The following is a 16423-nucleotide window of genomic DNA, read 5'->3' as shown; positions in this document are numbered from 1 at the left end:
TTTGGCCCTTATCGTTTATCGCATGTCACACTGTTTATGGCCCTTTATATGGGGGATCACTGATTGCTGATTATCGATCGTTGATGTTGGCGTATTGTTATCGGCCTCATCGCTATATCGCACATCGTTTTCACAACGGCCCTGGGGGTCTTCCCTTTAACCATGTCGATCGCTGATCCACCGATCGCCAATATCGCACCTCGTGTGTCTCATCGGTGGGGTTTATGCCTTCTGCTCCTCCGATCGCCGATCACCTCGATAGTTCCGATCGCCGATATCGCAATCGCTAATCGCATGTCGCCTTGTCCTCTCGCTAGGCCTTTATCCCTTCATCGCTCCGATCCGATACATCTCACGGATCCAATAAGGGTTTAGGCTGTGGAACATAATATTTTGGGTCTGCCCTTTAAACCTTTCACATGCGACTTTTGCATATAAGGACTTAAGCCCATTTTCATAAGATTTTGACTCATTTTCAAAGGACAAAGGCAACCTTCTTTCTGCAATAACTTCTTCATCCGAAGTCCATTTTAACCAATTCAAATTGTAGTAGATTCAGAATGAAAAGATATACACAATGGGATTGTTTCCAAGAGTAGCCCTTGACTTTCATTTTCCTCTGTGAGGAACACTTTAGACTTAGAAGTCTATCCAAGATCCATTTTGGATCATGTTGAGAGGGAGTGTTGAAAATGCAACAAGAAAATCCTAATTTAATTTTTTCCTTGAATTAAATTGGGAATAAAATTGTAAATCCACATCACATGATAACTTGTATTAGTTAACTAAGTTAATTTGTCATAGTTGGCTCAGTTAATTTGAGTTGAGGGTCTAACTTGAGTCATGTAGAGTGTATCCTACTTTATAGGAGCCCTGGTTGAATTTATTTTGAGTTGTAATTAATTAATTTAGTTTAACTAAGTTAAATTCAGTTAAACTAGTGTTGGAAATACTTGGGGGGGGGGGGTGTAAATCAATATTTATTTTTAATTGTTCTTTTTATCACCAAAACATTTATATATTGGAACACAGAAATATATGGCTGGAATAAGTGCTTTTATTAACACAAACAGTGCAATGGAATAGAGACAATATAGAAATGGTTGCAATCAGTTGCCAAGCACCAACTTGGACTTTTGTGAGGCTCCAACCTCCAGAGCATCAACTCTGATTTGCCAAGGTAATAGTTCTACACTTAGGAGCACCAACTCCCAAGGATTCCAATCCTTTCAGTTCTGAGGCTCCAACCCCGTGGGCTCCAACCCTAACCTGGTATAAACTATTTTGCTCTATTTCTATGTTCCCAAGCCTACTAAGCTTCTGCTTCACTCCTGTTCTCCTGCTTCTCCTGCCTCTCTTACCTTTACCTGAACTTCGGCTTCCTCTCACTCTGATTATATGCACACACTATCCTTTCCTTGTTTTTCTTATTTTATGTATTCTTGATGCCTCTGATTATTCATTTATGCTTTCCACTCGTTCTTCGGCTTCCTCAACACTCGCTTCAGCTTCCTCTGTGCTTGCTTGCTGATGAGCCCCAAAAATGTACAATTATTTGGGCTCATTCAACCTCCTAATTTGACTTAATCCACCATTCTCATTGGTTTATTGCATGTTTTTGATTATTTTTATGTTAATAGAGTGAATTTGGTTAGTCATTATGCCAACAAGTCTAATGGGTGCTTTATGTAGCCTTTTTGGTCAACTTGGAGACAAAATTGAAGGTCTTAATGAGCACTTGGCAGCCAAATTCGTGGGAGAACAAGCTAGAGGATTTGTAGGAAGGTGTCCCCCTCATTTATGGGCCCTTACCTCGAATTCTCCACCATCAGCTCGGAGTTCAAAGGCCACCAAATCAATGAGCACAAGGGCAGCCAAGCAAGTCAAGTAGGACTGTTGTTAACTACAAGTCTTGGGCAGCCAAGTCCCTAAATTTTAGGAGGACTGTTGGGTCCTCAATTTGTATAAATAAGAGGGCTTAAGGCTTCATTTGGGTTAGTCAATTTGGTTAGCTAGTTAGCCAGTAGATAGTAGCTAGTAATTAGTCATTTCATAGCTTTGTTGTAGTCATTTTGTAATTCGATTTGTGTGCAATAGACTAGCTTTGCTTTCAGCTCATTCTCAAGCTCTCCTTGTGGACAGTTTTGATGTAACTCTTCATTCTTGATTAATAAAGATGAATCCAACTTTGCACCAGCTCTAAATCTCTCTTGGGGGGCTGTAGCTCTTGGGGTTGGGCCCATCTCGAGCGCTCAGTACCTCCCTTGTTTATCTTTATGTGTTTGCTGCGTTCTTAAAATGAAATCTGCTCTTAGATCTTGCTTTGTTATTTTGGTTGTTTGTGATGGTTAAAGTAGCTTTTTATGGTTAGAATCGATTGGTAGGAGTTTGTCATGCATTCAGATCTTTTTGAATGTTCTTACTCACGTGATGTACATGGTTCTCTTTCCAAACAAAGCTGCTGTTTATTCATTTCATTGACAGTTGGATTAAGTTAGCTAGGACTTGGTTTGTTTGCAAGGATTCATTGATTCGTTTGAATGAGCATTGTGCAGGGCATCTCTATCACCTTCATCACCTCCTCGTTCATCTGAGCCTCGTCCAGATCAGCTCCTCCATCACCAAGTCTGTTTCCTCATCTCCCATCTGCTCTTTTGCCACGAAACCCTACCTTCTTGCTTTTCCATTGCCTACACCTTCGTTGATGCAAGTCAGCCTTCCACATCATCTCACCACTCCATCCGTCAATTCCTGGGTCACTTCAGACCCCCATCCTACCTCCATAACCATCCATGCATCTTCCATCAACCATCCATCCTCAAACATCCCATTTTGAAACATCCTATAGAAGAATTGCAGAACATCCTGTAGAAACCCCTGCAGACTTCCTGTAGAAGTTCATAAACACGGCTGCATGTCATCCAGACTTTGTGAAACTCTCAGAAAGAATGTTAGGGATCCCTTAGACCCTCTCTGTACCATCCCAACCGTTCCCAAAGCATTTCATCCCTTGATCCATCCCTGCACAGTGGAAAACTAGTTAGAAGCACATGCATGATAATTTCAACAACTTAAGCAAAAATACAAAAAGATGTTTTCTTTAGATAATGATAACTTAGACACATGCATTTTAACTTCTTAGAAGTAATGGCATCTCTTTCGGTAGTTTGCATGCTCTCCTTTGCATCGGTAGGACTAGCTGGTAGAATTAGGGTTTGCTAGGGTTTGTGTTCCTTTTTGGCTTTCAGTTTCTTTCCGCAAGTAGATTAGCTCCCTTTGAGTTAGCTTTCGTCCATCAGTTAAAAAGCTTCTTCTAAGAGCTCATAAAAGTTGGTTTGAGCCCCTAGCGGACTTGTGCCAGCTGACCAAGTGACAGCTGCGGCAAGAGCTAGTACTTGTGCATACAACACCGTCGCTTCCAAGTTTGTACGAACTACCGGGTTGATAAAATTAGAGATAGGAAGCTCCAGGAGTTGTAGCATTATTGCTACAATACTGGAGCCCACCATCTTTTTGGCGCCGTTGCCGGGGAAGCGTCAGAGTATTGGTGATTGTCGCTTTTCTTCTATTTTCCACTACAATCTTCTGCTAAGTAGTTTATTTCATTTCCATTATGCAATTTCGTTTTTGCAAAAGTAGATTAGCATTTCCCGCTTTCATAGATTAGTATTTCCCACTTTCATAGATTAGCATTTCAATTCCGCAATTTCATTTCTGCAAGCGTAGATTAGCATTTCATTTCTGCAAGCGTAGATTAGCATTTCAATTCCGCAAGCGTAGACTAGCATTTCCATTCTTGCAATTTCATTTGAGCAAAATAGATTAGTCCTTTCCTGCTTTCATTTCAATTCCGCATTTTCATTTTAGCAAGATAGTTAGTTGCAGTTCAATCTATTTCAGTTTTGCATGTAGAAGTAGAAAAAAGAAAAAAATCAACCAAAAATATTTCATTTCATGTCTTGTAGGAGTAGAGATAAGTTAGAAAAATGATTGCACAACACCCCCACTGCTTCACACAGCCAACGTTCTCTCTTCTTCGATGGCTGTGATTAAAGAACCCCTGGGTGGACATCAAGGCATATTTAAAGAACCTCTAGGGGAGAAGAAGAAGAAAACATTCCTCTGGAGCAAATGGCTACAAGTAGAAATGTTGGGAGCAACATCTTGTCCAAAGATGAATTTGAAAATCAGATCAAAGATTTCAAGAGTGATATGAGGCAGTTTCTTGCCCTGCAACTGGATACCTTGCGGATCCAACAGAAGCAAGAGGAAGCCAAGAGGGCTTTGGTCATTTTTTGTCCTAGGTTCACTAGAAAGCATCCTAGGAATGAATGTCCATTGTACTCCATAGAAGTGTGTTTTGTCTGTGAGGAATACCATCCTACAAATCGGTGCCCTTCCTTACCCAGATTCAAAGCTGCATATCAGAGAGCCAAAGGAGCCACTGAATCAATCTATTACATGAACCAAAGTTGGCCGCATGGACCTAGATCTTACCAGCAGGAACCGCAAGGGACACCCGAGACCTATTATGACCCTTACCAAGCCACTTTCATGCCTTCTTGGGGTCCCCCTGCTCATCCTTCCTGGTCTACACCTCCTCCTTGGTCATATCCTCCTTGTTCCTTCACAGATCCATATTATGCCCTACCAGTTGCTCATTCATTTCACTCTTATGCTCAGCCACAGCCTCAGTGGAATGCACCTTATTAGGAGTGGAGGCCCCAGTACAACTCTCATCCCGCTCATTTTCCTCCACCACCTGCTCATCCACAACCATCGCCTCCTCCTCCACCAAGGCAACCCCAAATGCCTACCCAACCACACTGCCATCCATCTCCATCTCAATTTCACACCTCCATTCAACTACCCGTACCATCATCTCCAAACCCACACATTGGAGCAGCTCAACACAAGTGCAAAGCTGAGGCACAACATGTGCAAATGACTCCTTTTGAGCTCAATGATCTTCACCATAGCTCAGGAAAAGCATTGCAAAAAAGAGATCATCTTGAAAGCATTGAAGGATCACATCCAGCAAAAGAAGATTCAAAAGAGGAGATCAAAGAACCATTGATTGCACTTGATGAAGAGAAGAGATCAACATCAGAGATCGAGAGAGTTCCTTCATGGTTACCATCAAATCCTCCATGTACTCAAGAGAAAGATCAGAAAAAAGAGGAAGATGAGAAAATCATGATAGAAGGTGACATGAAGAATGATCCAGATCAGCAAAAGGACCAAGGATATCAAAGCTATATTGAGACATGGTTCCAGATAGTCACTAAGTTGCAGCAGTACTCTCTTCCTCAGCTATGTTTGATCCCTTCAAGATCAGATCATTTGGTCTCTGAGATCTGGATACCTATCAAAGCATGCATTTCGAGCCTTCACATCATTTTTTCTCTAATCTCGATGTGCACATGGCTCCATTGGAAGTATTCTTATACTTGAGAATGATTTTTTTTTCCAAGTAGGGTAGGGTAGAAAAAAAGAAAAAAAAGAAAAAAAGAGAAAAAAGAAAAAGGAAAAAAAAATGAAAAAAGAGGAAAATAGAAATCTAAGGTGAAAACCTCCTCGGAGGCGCCTTAGATTGGCTCATTGATTGAAAACCTCCATGAGGCGGTCAATGGGTTGGAAAAAAAGAGAAAAGAGAATAAGATCTTTGGGTGAAAACCTCCCTTGGAGGCGCCCAGGGCAGGCAATTAGGGTGAAAACCTCCATGAGGCGCCCTAGTTGTTTTTCAAAAAAAAAAAGAGAAAAAGAAAAAGAAAAATAAAGCTAATCTCCATTGAATAATTTCATGTTGTAGCAGTGACATTGCAGGTTGCAAGAAGGACGTTTCATGACAGGAGGAGCACTCAAATCAAGGTCAAAGGAATTTTCTTGCCTTGTACAGGAAGCTCTGTATTTCTACAGGAAACATCCTGTAGAACCTTTGGACGAGCCAAATCCAATTTCAAAAGTGAATCTAATGGCGGGAATCTGTTGATTAGGCCTACAAGCACTTGTGTGTCCATCCCTTGCCTTTCTCCATCATTTTTTCCACCTCCTTGTGCTTCTCATTGTGCTTCTACAGGAACTTCCTGTAGAAATTGTGGGAAACTAGGCATGCATTTCAAAAAGTGGTTTGGCGAACATGGTAGCTTCCTCAAGGGTTCAGAAGTCCTCATGCAATCTTCCAACTCCTCCTCCATCATCTCCATACCTGCATCACAGCCCAAGCTCAGTTTTCCCTTCCATGCAAGCACATGCAAAAAGCCTTGAGGCAAAAATCCATAGAACAAAATTTGTTTTTGCCATAACTTGAAAACCATGCATCCATTTGACAAACCGTTTTACGGGGAATTGTACAAGGTTGATGACAACATGCCTGAGCAGTTTCATGCAATTCCGATGCACGGTTTCCAAGAAATCAGCCTCTATCACCATCAACCATTTTTGCATTTTCTCCATAACCGTGCATCCGTTTCAAAACCTGTTTCATGGGGATATGCATATGATTGATGGTAACCTACCCAAGCAGTTTCAGCCGATTCCGATGCATGGTTTCCGAGAAATCGAGCTCTGAAATCTTCAGCCATTTTCCATTTTTCTCGAAATCCGTGCATCCATTGATCACGATTTTGCTATGGGAGATGCATCATGATGATAGAAACATGCTCAGCAAGTTTCAGATCGATCCGCTTTGCCGTTTGGGAGAAATGGCGAAAACAAGTTCTGGTTTTGTGACCATGCAGCAGCAGCAGCTTGAAGGTGCAGATCTGAACGTGGAAATAATTGCATGCAGCTCAGATTCGGCCAGAGGACACCTGCACAGGAAAAAAAACAATCAAAGATTAACAGCCAAGCCACATGCAATCAGAAAAACCAATGCATGCAGCAATGACAGGCCACAGCAGCTCACGGCAACCATTCAACTTCGAGCTGAAGTATGCATCATCTGCTCCCACAATTGGTTAACCCATCAACCTCCATGGAGCTTTGCGGCCTGTTCTCGAATTTCACTCGTGCATCGGGCTCACTCAAAGGCAGAATCACACTCTATAGGAAACGGGTGGGGTCTTCTACAGGAAAGTGCAGCAGAGACTTCCAGAGCAGAGAAGCCTAAGGTTCTTCATCAAGTTTGGAGCTTGAAGAAAGATGGACAATTATCATATGGCCAAGGGTGAAAAAACTTGTCCCTCCTTATGCTAGACGGGGTATAATTCCTCTTGCAATACCACTGTCAGAAGACCAATCAGAGGCTTTCACAACTCTTCTAAGATGGCCAACCAGTCCAGAAGGCATGGAGATGCCCGCTATACGAGTTCAGAAGTATGGTGTGTCACGTTTAGCTAAGACTGTAAGCCACTGATTTCAAATTGAAAATGAAGCTCTTGAAGTCTTGCATGTGGATCAATATATTCCTAGGATTCTGGTAGAAGAAGATTGGAATGGCTATGAGGACGCAGCAAATAGCCTCTATGCTGCTTCAGGAGATGCTGGCAAGAAATTGTATAAACAAGGGGATGTAGCTGAATCTAAAATTGGAAATCTTGAGGTTTATTTGACAAAGAAGGTTGCATTGTTTCCAGATGTATTTGAAGCGTATTGCATTGGGTCATTTGGAAAGAGGCGACCAGGTTTCTGCATTGGTGACAGGAGAGCTTTACGTGAATAGGAAGCACTTTCCTGGATTTGGTCGGCCATTTGTGTTTAATGCAGAGTTTTTTTCTGAACATTGGTCGTAAGCTTGAAGCTAAGGATGCTGCCAAAGTAGCATTAAAATTACCGTGGTGGACAATAGGCTGCAGATATGAGGAAGTTGCTAAAATTGCAGGCTGGGGAGACGAACAAATTGAATACATGAGAGAAAGAGTTACAGATGAGGGAAGGCGTGAGGATATTCAAAAGGGGAAGGCACCTGCTCAGGTGGCTCTTGACCAGGCTGCATTTTTGATGGATTTAGCTTTTCTTGATGGATCCTGGCATGACATCCAGGATCAACTTGCAGCTTACTACAAGGAAGCTGGGTTAGATACAATAGCTCGCTTTATACTTTATGATTGCTAAAATTAAGTGCAAATCCACACACGTTGTTCTCAAGGAAACAGAAAGGTCCTGATTTGGGATCAATCTTTGTATCATAAAATTAGAGCGCACGTCTGAATCAGTGTTCTGCCAATTAAAATTGAAGAGTAGTAGCTAGAGCCAAGTAAGGATACAGAAAACTGGTCAGAAAAAACCAAGTAGGGACACACCCAAGACAGCCACAACACAGTTCAAGGAGAAGGCACCCCCAGCCAAGCAAGCAAAATTAGAGAAAATTGGTTCTATAGGAAGTTAGCAGACTGTTTCTACAGGAAGACAGAGGACTGTTTCTACAGGAAGCCAGCGAACTGTTTCTACAGGAAGTTTGAAAAGAGGGAAGCCAAAGGAGAAATCGGCCGAGATGTTAGCCAAAGAAGCCACCAGGGCCATCAAAGACGAGGAGAGAGATTGGTTGCTCAGAGGATGAGCAACACTTTCAGTAGGGGGGTGATGATGAGCCCTAAAAATGTACAATTATTTGGGCTCATTCAACCTCCTAATTTGACTTAATCCACCATTCTCATTGGTTTATTGCATGTTTTTGATTATTTTTATGTTAATAGAGTGAATTTGGTTAGTCATTATGCCAACAAGTCTAATGGGTGCTTTGTGTAGCCTTTTTGGTCAACTTGGAGACAAAATTGAAGGTCTTAATGAGCACTTGGCAGCCAAATTCGTGGGAGAACAAGCTAGAGGATTTGTAGGAAGGTGTCCCCCTCATTTATGGGCCCTTACCTCGAATTCTCCACCATCAGCTCGGAGTTCAAAGGCCACCAAATCAATGAGCACAAGGGCAGCCAAGCAAGTCAAGTAGGACTGCTGTTAACTACAAGTCTTGGGCAGCCAAGTCCCTAAATTTTAGGAGGACTGTTGGGTCCTCAATTTGTATAAATAAGAGGGCTTAAGGCTTCATTTGGGTTAGTCAATTTGGTTAGCTAGTTAGCCAGTAGATAGTAGCTAGTAATTAGTCATTTCATAGCTTTGTTGTAGTCATTTTGTAATTCGATTTGTGTGCAATAGACTAGCTTTGCTTTCAGCTCATTCTCAAGCTCTCCTTGTGGACAGTTTTGATGTAACTCTTCATTCTTGATTAATAAAGATGAATCCAGCTTTGCACCAGCTCTAAATCTCTCTTGGGGGGCTGTAGCTCTTGGGGTTGGGCCCATCTCAAGCGCTCAGTACCTCCCTTGTTTATCTTTATGTGTTTGCTGCGTTCTTAAAATGAAATCTGCTCTTAGATCTTGCTTTGTTATTTTGGTTGTTTGTGATGGTTAAAGTAGCTTTTTATGGTTAGAATCGATTGGTAGGAGTTTGTCATGCATTCAGATCTTTTTGAATGTTCTTACTCACGTGATGTACATGGTTCTCTTTCCAAAAAAAGCTGCTGTTTATTCATTTCATTGACAGTTGGATTAAGTTAGCTAGGACTTGGTTTGTTTGCAAGGATTCATTGATTCGTTTGAATGAACATTGTGCAGGGCATCTCTATCACCTTCATCACCTCCTCATTCATCTGAGCCTCGTCCAGATCAGCTCCTCCATCACCAAGTCTGTTTCCTCATCTCCCATCTGCTCTTTTGCCACGAAACCCTACCTTCTTGCTTTTCCATTGCCTACACCTTCGTTGATGCAAGTCAGCCTTCCACATCATCTCACCACTCCATCCGTCAGTTCCTGGGTCACTTCAGACCCCCATCCTACCTCCATAACCATCCATGCATCTTCCATCAACCATCCATCCTCAAACATCCCATTTTGAAACATCCTGTAGAAGAATTGCAGAACATCCTGTAGAAACCCCTGCAGACTTCCTGTAGAAGTTCATAAACACGGCTGCATGTCATCCAGACTTTGTGAAACTCTCAGAAAGAATGTTAGGGATCCCTTAGACCCTCTCTGTACCATCCCAACCGTTCCCAAAGCATTTCATCCCTTTATCCATCCCTGCACAGTGGAAAACTAGTTAGAAGCACATGCATGATAATTTCAACAACTTAAGCAAAAATACCAAAAGATGTTTTCTTTAGATAATGATAACTTAGACACATGCATTTTACCTTCTTAGAAGTAATGGCATCTCTTTCGGTAGTTTTCATGCTCTCCTTTGCATCGGTAGGACTAGCTGGTAGAATTAGGGTTTGCTAGGGTTTGTGTTCCTTTTTGGCTTTCAGTTTCTTTCCACAAGTAGATTAGCTCCCTTTGAGTTAGCTTTCGTCCATCAGTTAAAAAGCTTCTTCTAAGAGCTCATAAAAGTTGGCTTGAGCCCCTAGCGGACTTGTGCCAGCTGACCAAGTGACAGCTGCGGCAAGAGCTAGTACTTGTGCATACAGCACCGTCGCTTCCAAGTTTGTACGAACTACCGGGTTGATAAAATTAGAGATAGGAAGCTCCAGGAGTTGTAGCATTATTGCTACAATACTGGAGCCCACCACTTGCCTCTTCGGCTTCCCGAGTTGCTTTGGTTTCCTCTACATTGGCTTGTTCTTCGGTTTCCCAGCTCTTCATGTCACTTTGGCTTCCTCTATCTAGACTTCGAGTTCACCAACACTCTAGGGACACATAAATGCATAAGAGAGGACCAAAATACACAGAGAAAAACATGTTGCATATTAAAACTGTAACATCGCTCCTTTTACAATAATAATAGCACACACAGGACTTTATTGTTTACAGATATATTTCATTGGAGAGATAGTACCAACAAGGAGGCCCCACATGCCACGTCACCATCACAATCACAGTCGACATCGTTCAGGCCTACTAAACTATTGAAACCATTGTTTATGCATTTTGGCCTTCAAAAACCTCGGGCAATACATTTTTGAAATACACAGGAATATACGAGAAAACCTGACCAAAACTCTAAAGGGTGGACTTCAAAAACATTATACCCGCATCTATTCACATGTTTTATCATGGCGAGGCTTAAGATCCGTATACATGAAATACACTTAAAACCATGCTTCGACACCCTTGGTGGACTTCACCTATTTATACACCTAAACATATATCTTTCATCGGGTCCGCACATATATATTGCTGTTGGGGATTTCAGGTAGTAGTGCCTCTGATAGTGTATATTGCATATATGTATATGTTTTTTCCTTCGATAGTGTATATAGCATATATGTATATGTTTGCGCATCCGATAGTGTATATAGCATATATGTATATGTTTGCACTTGCAATAGTGTATATAGCATATATACATGTTTTCCACCTCCTTTAACTCTTTCGCCTCCTATAACTCTTCTGATAGTCCTTATTTGGGTTCCATTTCTCCCAATACTCCTGATATTCCTCTGATAGCTCTGTTTTGGTCCTCTGATGGCTCTGTTTGCTCCTCCGATAGCTCTGTTTTCTCCTCTCTGTTTTGCTTCTCCGGTAGCTCTATTTTCTCCTCCGATAGCTCTGTATTTGCTGCCTCCGATATGCTCTGTTTTGCCTCCTCTGGCTCCTCAAATATTGCCATATTAACATCAATGACAATCTATGTCAATGATCTCCCCCTTTGTTATTGATGGCCATATTCTTCTTCTCTCCCCCTTTGACATCAATGGTAGAGGAATGCATATGGACTCTCCCTGTCGAATTGCTCCCCCTATAGAACTGCTCCCCCTATCCTGCAACATCTTTATGAATGAACTTGAGTGATGCTAAAGAGATAACCCCATCTTTTGACAAAGATGTTCAAATGCTTCTTCAGGAAGAGGTTTTGTGAAAGTATTAGCTATCTGCTCCTTAGTATTGATATATTCCAAGATGATGTTTTTTTTCAGCTACTTGTTCACAAAGGAAATGATACTTGATTGGTATATGTTTGGTCTTTGAGTGCATCACTGGATTTTTGCTGAGATTGATAGCACTTGTGTTATCACAATAGATGGTAATTGGTTGATCTGCACCTATGTTGACATCTTTTAAAGCTTCCTTCATCCATAATATTTGAGTACAATAGTCTGCTACATCTATGTACTTGGCTTCGGTTGTGGATAATGATATAGATGTCTGTTTTTCGCTGAGCCAGGATACTAAACAGTCTCCTAGGAAGAATGCATTTCCACTAGTACTTTTTCGATCATCTACACTTTTGGCACAATCAACATCAGTGTATGTAGTAACAGTCAGTGTTGAGCTCTTAGGGTACCAAAGACTGAAATCAAGAGTTCTTTTCAGATATCTGAGAATTATTTTTACAGCTAAAAAATGGGATTGTTTAGGAGCAGATTGAAATCTTCCCACCATTCCTACTGCCAGCATTATGTCGGGTCTTATAGTAGTTAAGTACAGAAGGGATCCAATTATTGACCTGTAATGAGTTGCATCTACTAGAGGCGAGTCATCATTTTTGCTCAATTTGCAATTTGTGGTCATAGGTGTGCTCATGGGTACACAGTCTTCCATTCCATATCTTTTAAGCATGTATTTAAGATATTTGGCCTGAGATATAAACAATCCTTCTCTAGTTTGAGATACTTGTAGTCCAAGGAAGTGAGATAACTCTCCTATCGTCGACATCTCGAACTCTTTTGACATGTTTTGAGAAAATTCATGGCTCATCTCATCATTATTGCTAGCAAAAATTAGATCATCAACATAAACAAGTGTGACTAGTAACTTACCTTCATCCATCTTTATGTAGAGATTACTTCCTTCCACTCCCTTCTTGAAGCCTTGATGTTGTAGATAGTGATCCAATCTGCATACCAAGCTTTGGGAGCTTGTTTCAACCCATATAATTCCTTTTTCAACTTACAGACTAAGTCTTTTCCTTCTATCAGATCAAACCCTTCTGGTTGCTCCATGTAGACTTCTTCCTTGAGTTCCCCATTCAGAAATGCCGATTTTACATCCATTTGATAGATTTTGAATCCTTTTGAGCAAGAAAATGCCAAGAACATCCTGATAGCTTCCATACGAGCTATTGGTGGAAATGTTTCTTCAAAGTCAATTCCTTCAATTTGTGAATAGCCTTTGCAAACAAGCCTTGCCTTGTTTCTGAGGATTTGTCCATCTTCATTCATTTTGTTTTTGAATACCCACTTGGTTCCTATGATGGTTTTTTCTTTTGGACGAGGTACCAGCTCCCATGTCTCATTCTTCTCAATTTGTGACATTTCTTCTTCCATGGCTTTTACCCATTGAGGATCCTTGCTTGAGTATATGTTACTGGTTCTATCATGGATAAAAGAGCAATATCATTTTTCTTTGGTGTATTTATCATCCTTCTTCGGGTTTGCATCCCTTCATCTCTATTTTTAATAATATGCTCTTCTGGATGATGTTTCTGGAGAAACTTCATATTTCAAGGGGTATGAGGTGGTTCTTTTTCCTCTTCTTCTTCTTCCTCATCTATTTCTTCTTTTTCTGGTTCTTCTTCTTCAATGAAAGGATCAACTTCGTGTTCTTCAATTTCTTCTTCTGGAAGGTCTTCATCAATATTTAGATCAATGCTTTACACTATTTTCCTTAGTCGATTATTGTATCACTTGTAGGTTTTGCTCTGTGTAGAGTATCCAAGGAAGATCCCTTCATCAACCTGAGAATTAAACTTTCCTGGTGAGCCGTCATTGATTTTTATGTAGCACTTGCTTCCAAAGATCTTGAAGTACTTTACTGAAGCAGGTCTTCCTTTCCATAGTTCATAAGGAGTTTTTTCCCTATTTGGTCTTAATTGAGTTCGATTCAAGGTATAGACAACTATCCCGACTGCCTCTCTCCAAAATTTTGGCTGCAAATCTGCTGCTAATAGCATTATTCTTTCCATTTATTGAACTATTTGGTTTCTTCTTTCAATTACCCCATTCTACTGGGGTGTTTTGGCAATAGAGAATTCTCTTTTAATTCCATGTATTTTGCAGAATTCATTAAATTATTTTGATGTGAATTCTCCCCCTCTATCTATTTTGAGGCACTTAATCTTTGTGTCCTTTTCATTTTCTACAAGAGCTTTAAGATTCTTAAAACACTAAAATGCTTCAGATTTATATTTTATAAAATATATCCACATCATTATAGTATAGTCATCAATAAATAAAACAAAGTGCCTTTCTCCTTGGAGTGCCTGACTTCTAGTTGGTCCACATAAATCAGCATGGATGATCTCCAAAGGCTTTGATGTAGAGAACTCCTTGGTCTTGTGGCTGGTTCTAGTTTGCTTTCCATGTTGACATGGACCACATACTCCTTGATTTGGATTGAATAGCTTTGGGATGTCTCACACAGCTTTAATCTTGCTAACATTGATCAAGTTCTCGAAGCTTGTATGTCCAAGTTGCTTGTGCCATAGCCAACTTTCATATATTTGACTTAAGTAGCATTTATCTTCTTGAATCTTGTTCAAAACATAAATGTTTTCTGGAGTTCTAACCCCTTTTGCCACAAGTTCCCCTGAGGAAGAGTTCCTTATTTCACAGTCTTTGGTGCTAAAGGCAACATTATGTCCTTAATCACAGATCTGGCTAACACTCAGGAGGTTGTGTTTGAGCCTGTTTACTAGTAAAGCATTTTGGTCTTTTCCTTTTCCATTGATAAGAGTAACAATTGCCTTTCTAGCAATTCTGGAAGATCCACTTCCAAAGGATACATTTGCTTCCTTTTCGCTCAATGAGACAAACTTTCTTTTATCCCCTGTCATGTGTCTAGAGCACCCGCTATCCACAAACCAATGATTTTCATTATTTTGAGCATATAGAGCTAGGTGACATTTATCCATGTTGGGATTCTCACTACTTGCTTTTCCTCTTTTGAGTGGGAAATTTTGTTCAATGCCCATTATTGTAGCATAATGAACAAATTAGATCAAATTTGGTCAAGGGATAAAATGAATTGAAGGTTTTGATTTGTCCCTACCTTTTGGGGCCATATGGTTTGATTATTTGACCCTTTAGCTTTGGTGTTTCACTCTTGTGAGCCATGCAATGTCTAGCTTGATGACCAAATTTTTTACAATGAAAACAATGTCCAAGAAAGATAGTTTTGTACTTGTTGTAGTAGCCACAATTTGAGTCAAATAACTTCCTTGGAATTACTCCCGCTTCATTCTTTGGATTTGAGATGGGCCTTTGATGGAATACTGGTTTGTATCTGTTGTAATATCCATGATTTGGATCCACATTCTTCTTTGGAGTTATTTTCTCTTCATTCTTTGGATCTGGGATGCGCCTTTGATGACATACTTTTTCTTCTTCTGGCTTACTGGAAAGTGCATCGGCATAGCTTTTCGCACTCTTTTTAGTGCTTGATGATTCTCCTTTAAAACCTATTCTAGACTTGTCATGTTGCGGTTTTTGACTTTTTAGGATAGTCTCAAGTATTTGAGAGCTTTTCCAACCCTTTTTAACTTGCTCCAATTCCTTCCTCAGAGATACTATTTCGACTTCACGTTCTTCGCAAGTCTCTTCTTTTTCTTTTAGCTTTGTTTCCAATATATCTTCTCTTTTTCTTGTTTCCTCATTTTCTACTTGGAGAGAAATGATTTTATTCCGTAATTTCTCATTTTCTTCAATCGTACTTATTAATAGTTCATCTACATTTCCTTCTAGCCCTGTGTCACCATCATTTGTGAATGCCATGAATAATGTTTCTTGGCTTTCATCATGGTCACTTTCCTCATCTGATTTATTTTTTATAACTGCAAATTCATCCTCATCGGACTCATCTTTCTTAGAAAAGAAGTTCTTCTTATTGATCCCTTTCTTTTTGTATACCATTCTTTTAGAATTTCGTTCATCATCACTATCATTTTTATGAGGACATTTTGCAGCATAATGACCTATTTTTCCACATTTGAAGTAGATAAGAGGGTACTTACCTTTTAGCTTAGATCCTTTCTTCAGCTTTTGTATAAATTGTGCCAATTCGGATTCCACATTGGAGTCATCACTACAACCATTCCTTTCTTTCCCCTTCTTTTCTTTTGAAGTCTTGAATGCTGCATCTGTTATGAAACCAGCTCAAGAAAAGATAGAAAAGATAGATCAACGCCTTAGAATTCAGCCTCTTCGAGGGGACAACCTCCTTTACATTACATAAATGAACAATTCTTGGATGATACAAATGAAAAAACCTCCTTTCTATATATAGGAGTCTAGGGAGTCACAATATAATCCAGCCGACCTAACAATAATAATATAAAGCCACAAAAATAACAATAGAGGGATTCTATGGGGCACAAAAATAACAATATGGGGGTAATAGGGGCACAACAAAATAAATAAGGGGTATAACTACAATAGTAATGGGGTAATCACTAGTATTATAGGGACCCAACATGCCCCTCTCCTTCAAAAAAGTGTTGTCCTCAATGCTTGAGTAGTTCTGGATACTTCTGCATAAAATTCTCATCCTC

The 16423-nt window shown here is 40.3% G+C and overlaps 1 pseudogene; it reads left to right on the top strand.

Annotated features, from left to right (window-relative positions):
- The window catches only part of LOC149205153 (protein IN CHLOROPLAST ATPASE BIOGENESIS, chloroplastic pseudogene), a 46332-nt pseudogene extending 38195 nt beyond the window's left edge, over nucleotides 1–8137 (top strand).
- Nucleotides 8138–16423: the final 8286 nt, after the last annotated feature.

The sequence above is a fragment of the Pinus tabuliformis genome, chromosome 1_2, assembly GCF_031772625.1.
Source record: "Pinus tabuliformis cultivar Carrire ecotype Pingquan chromosome 1_2, CPIR1, whole genome shotgun sequence".
NCBI lineage: Eukaryota > Viridiplantae > Streptophyta > Pinopsida > Pinales > Pinaceae > Pinus > Pinus tabuliformis.
This window is presented reverse-complemented; position numbering and strand designations above follow the sequence as displayed.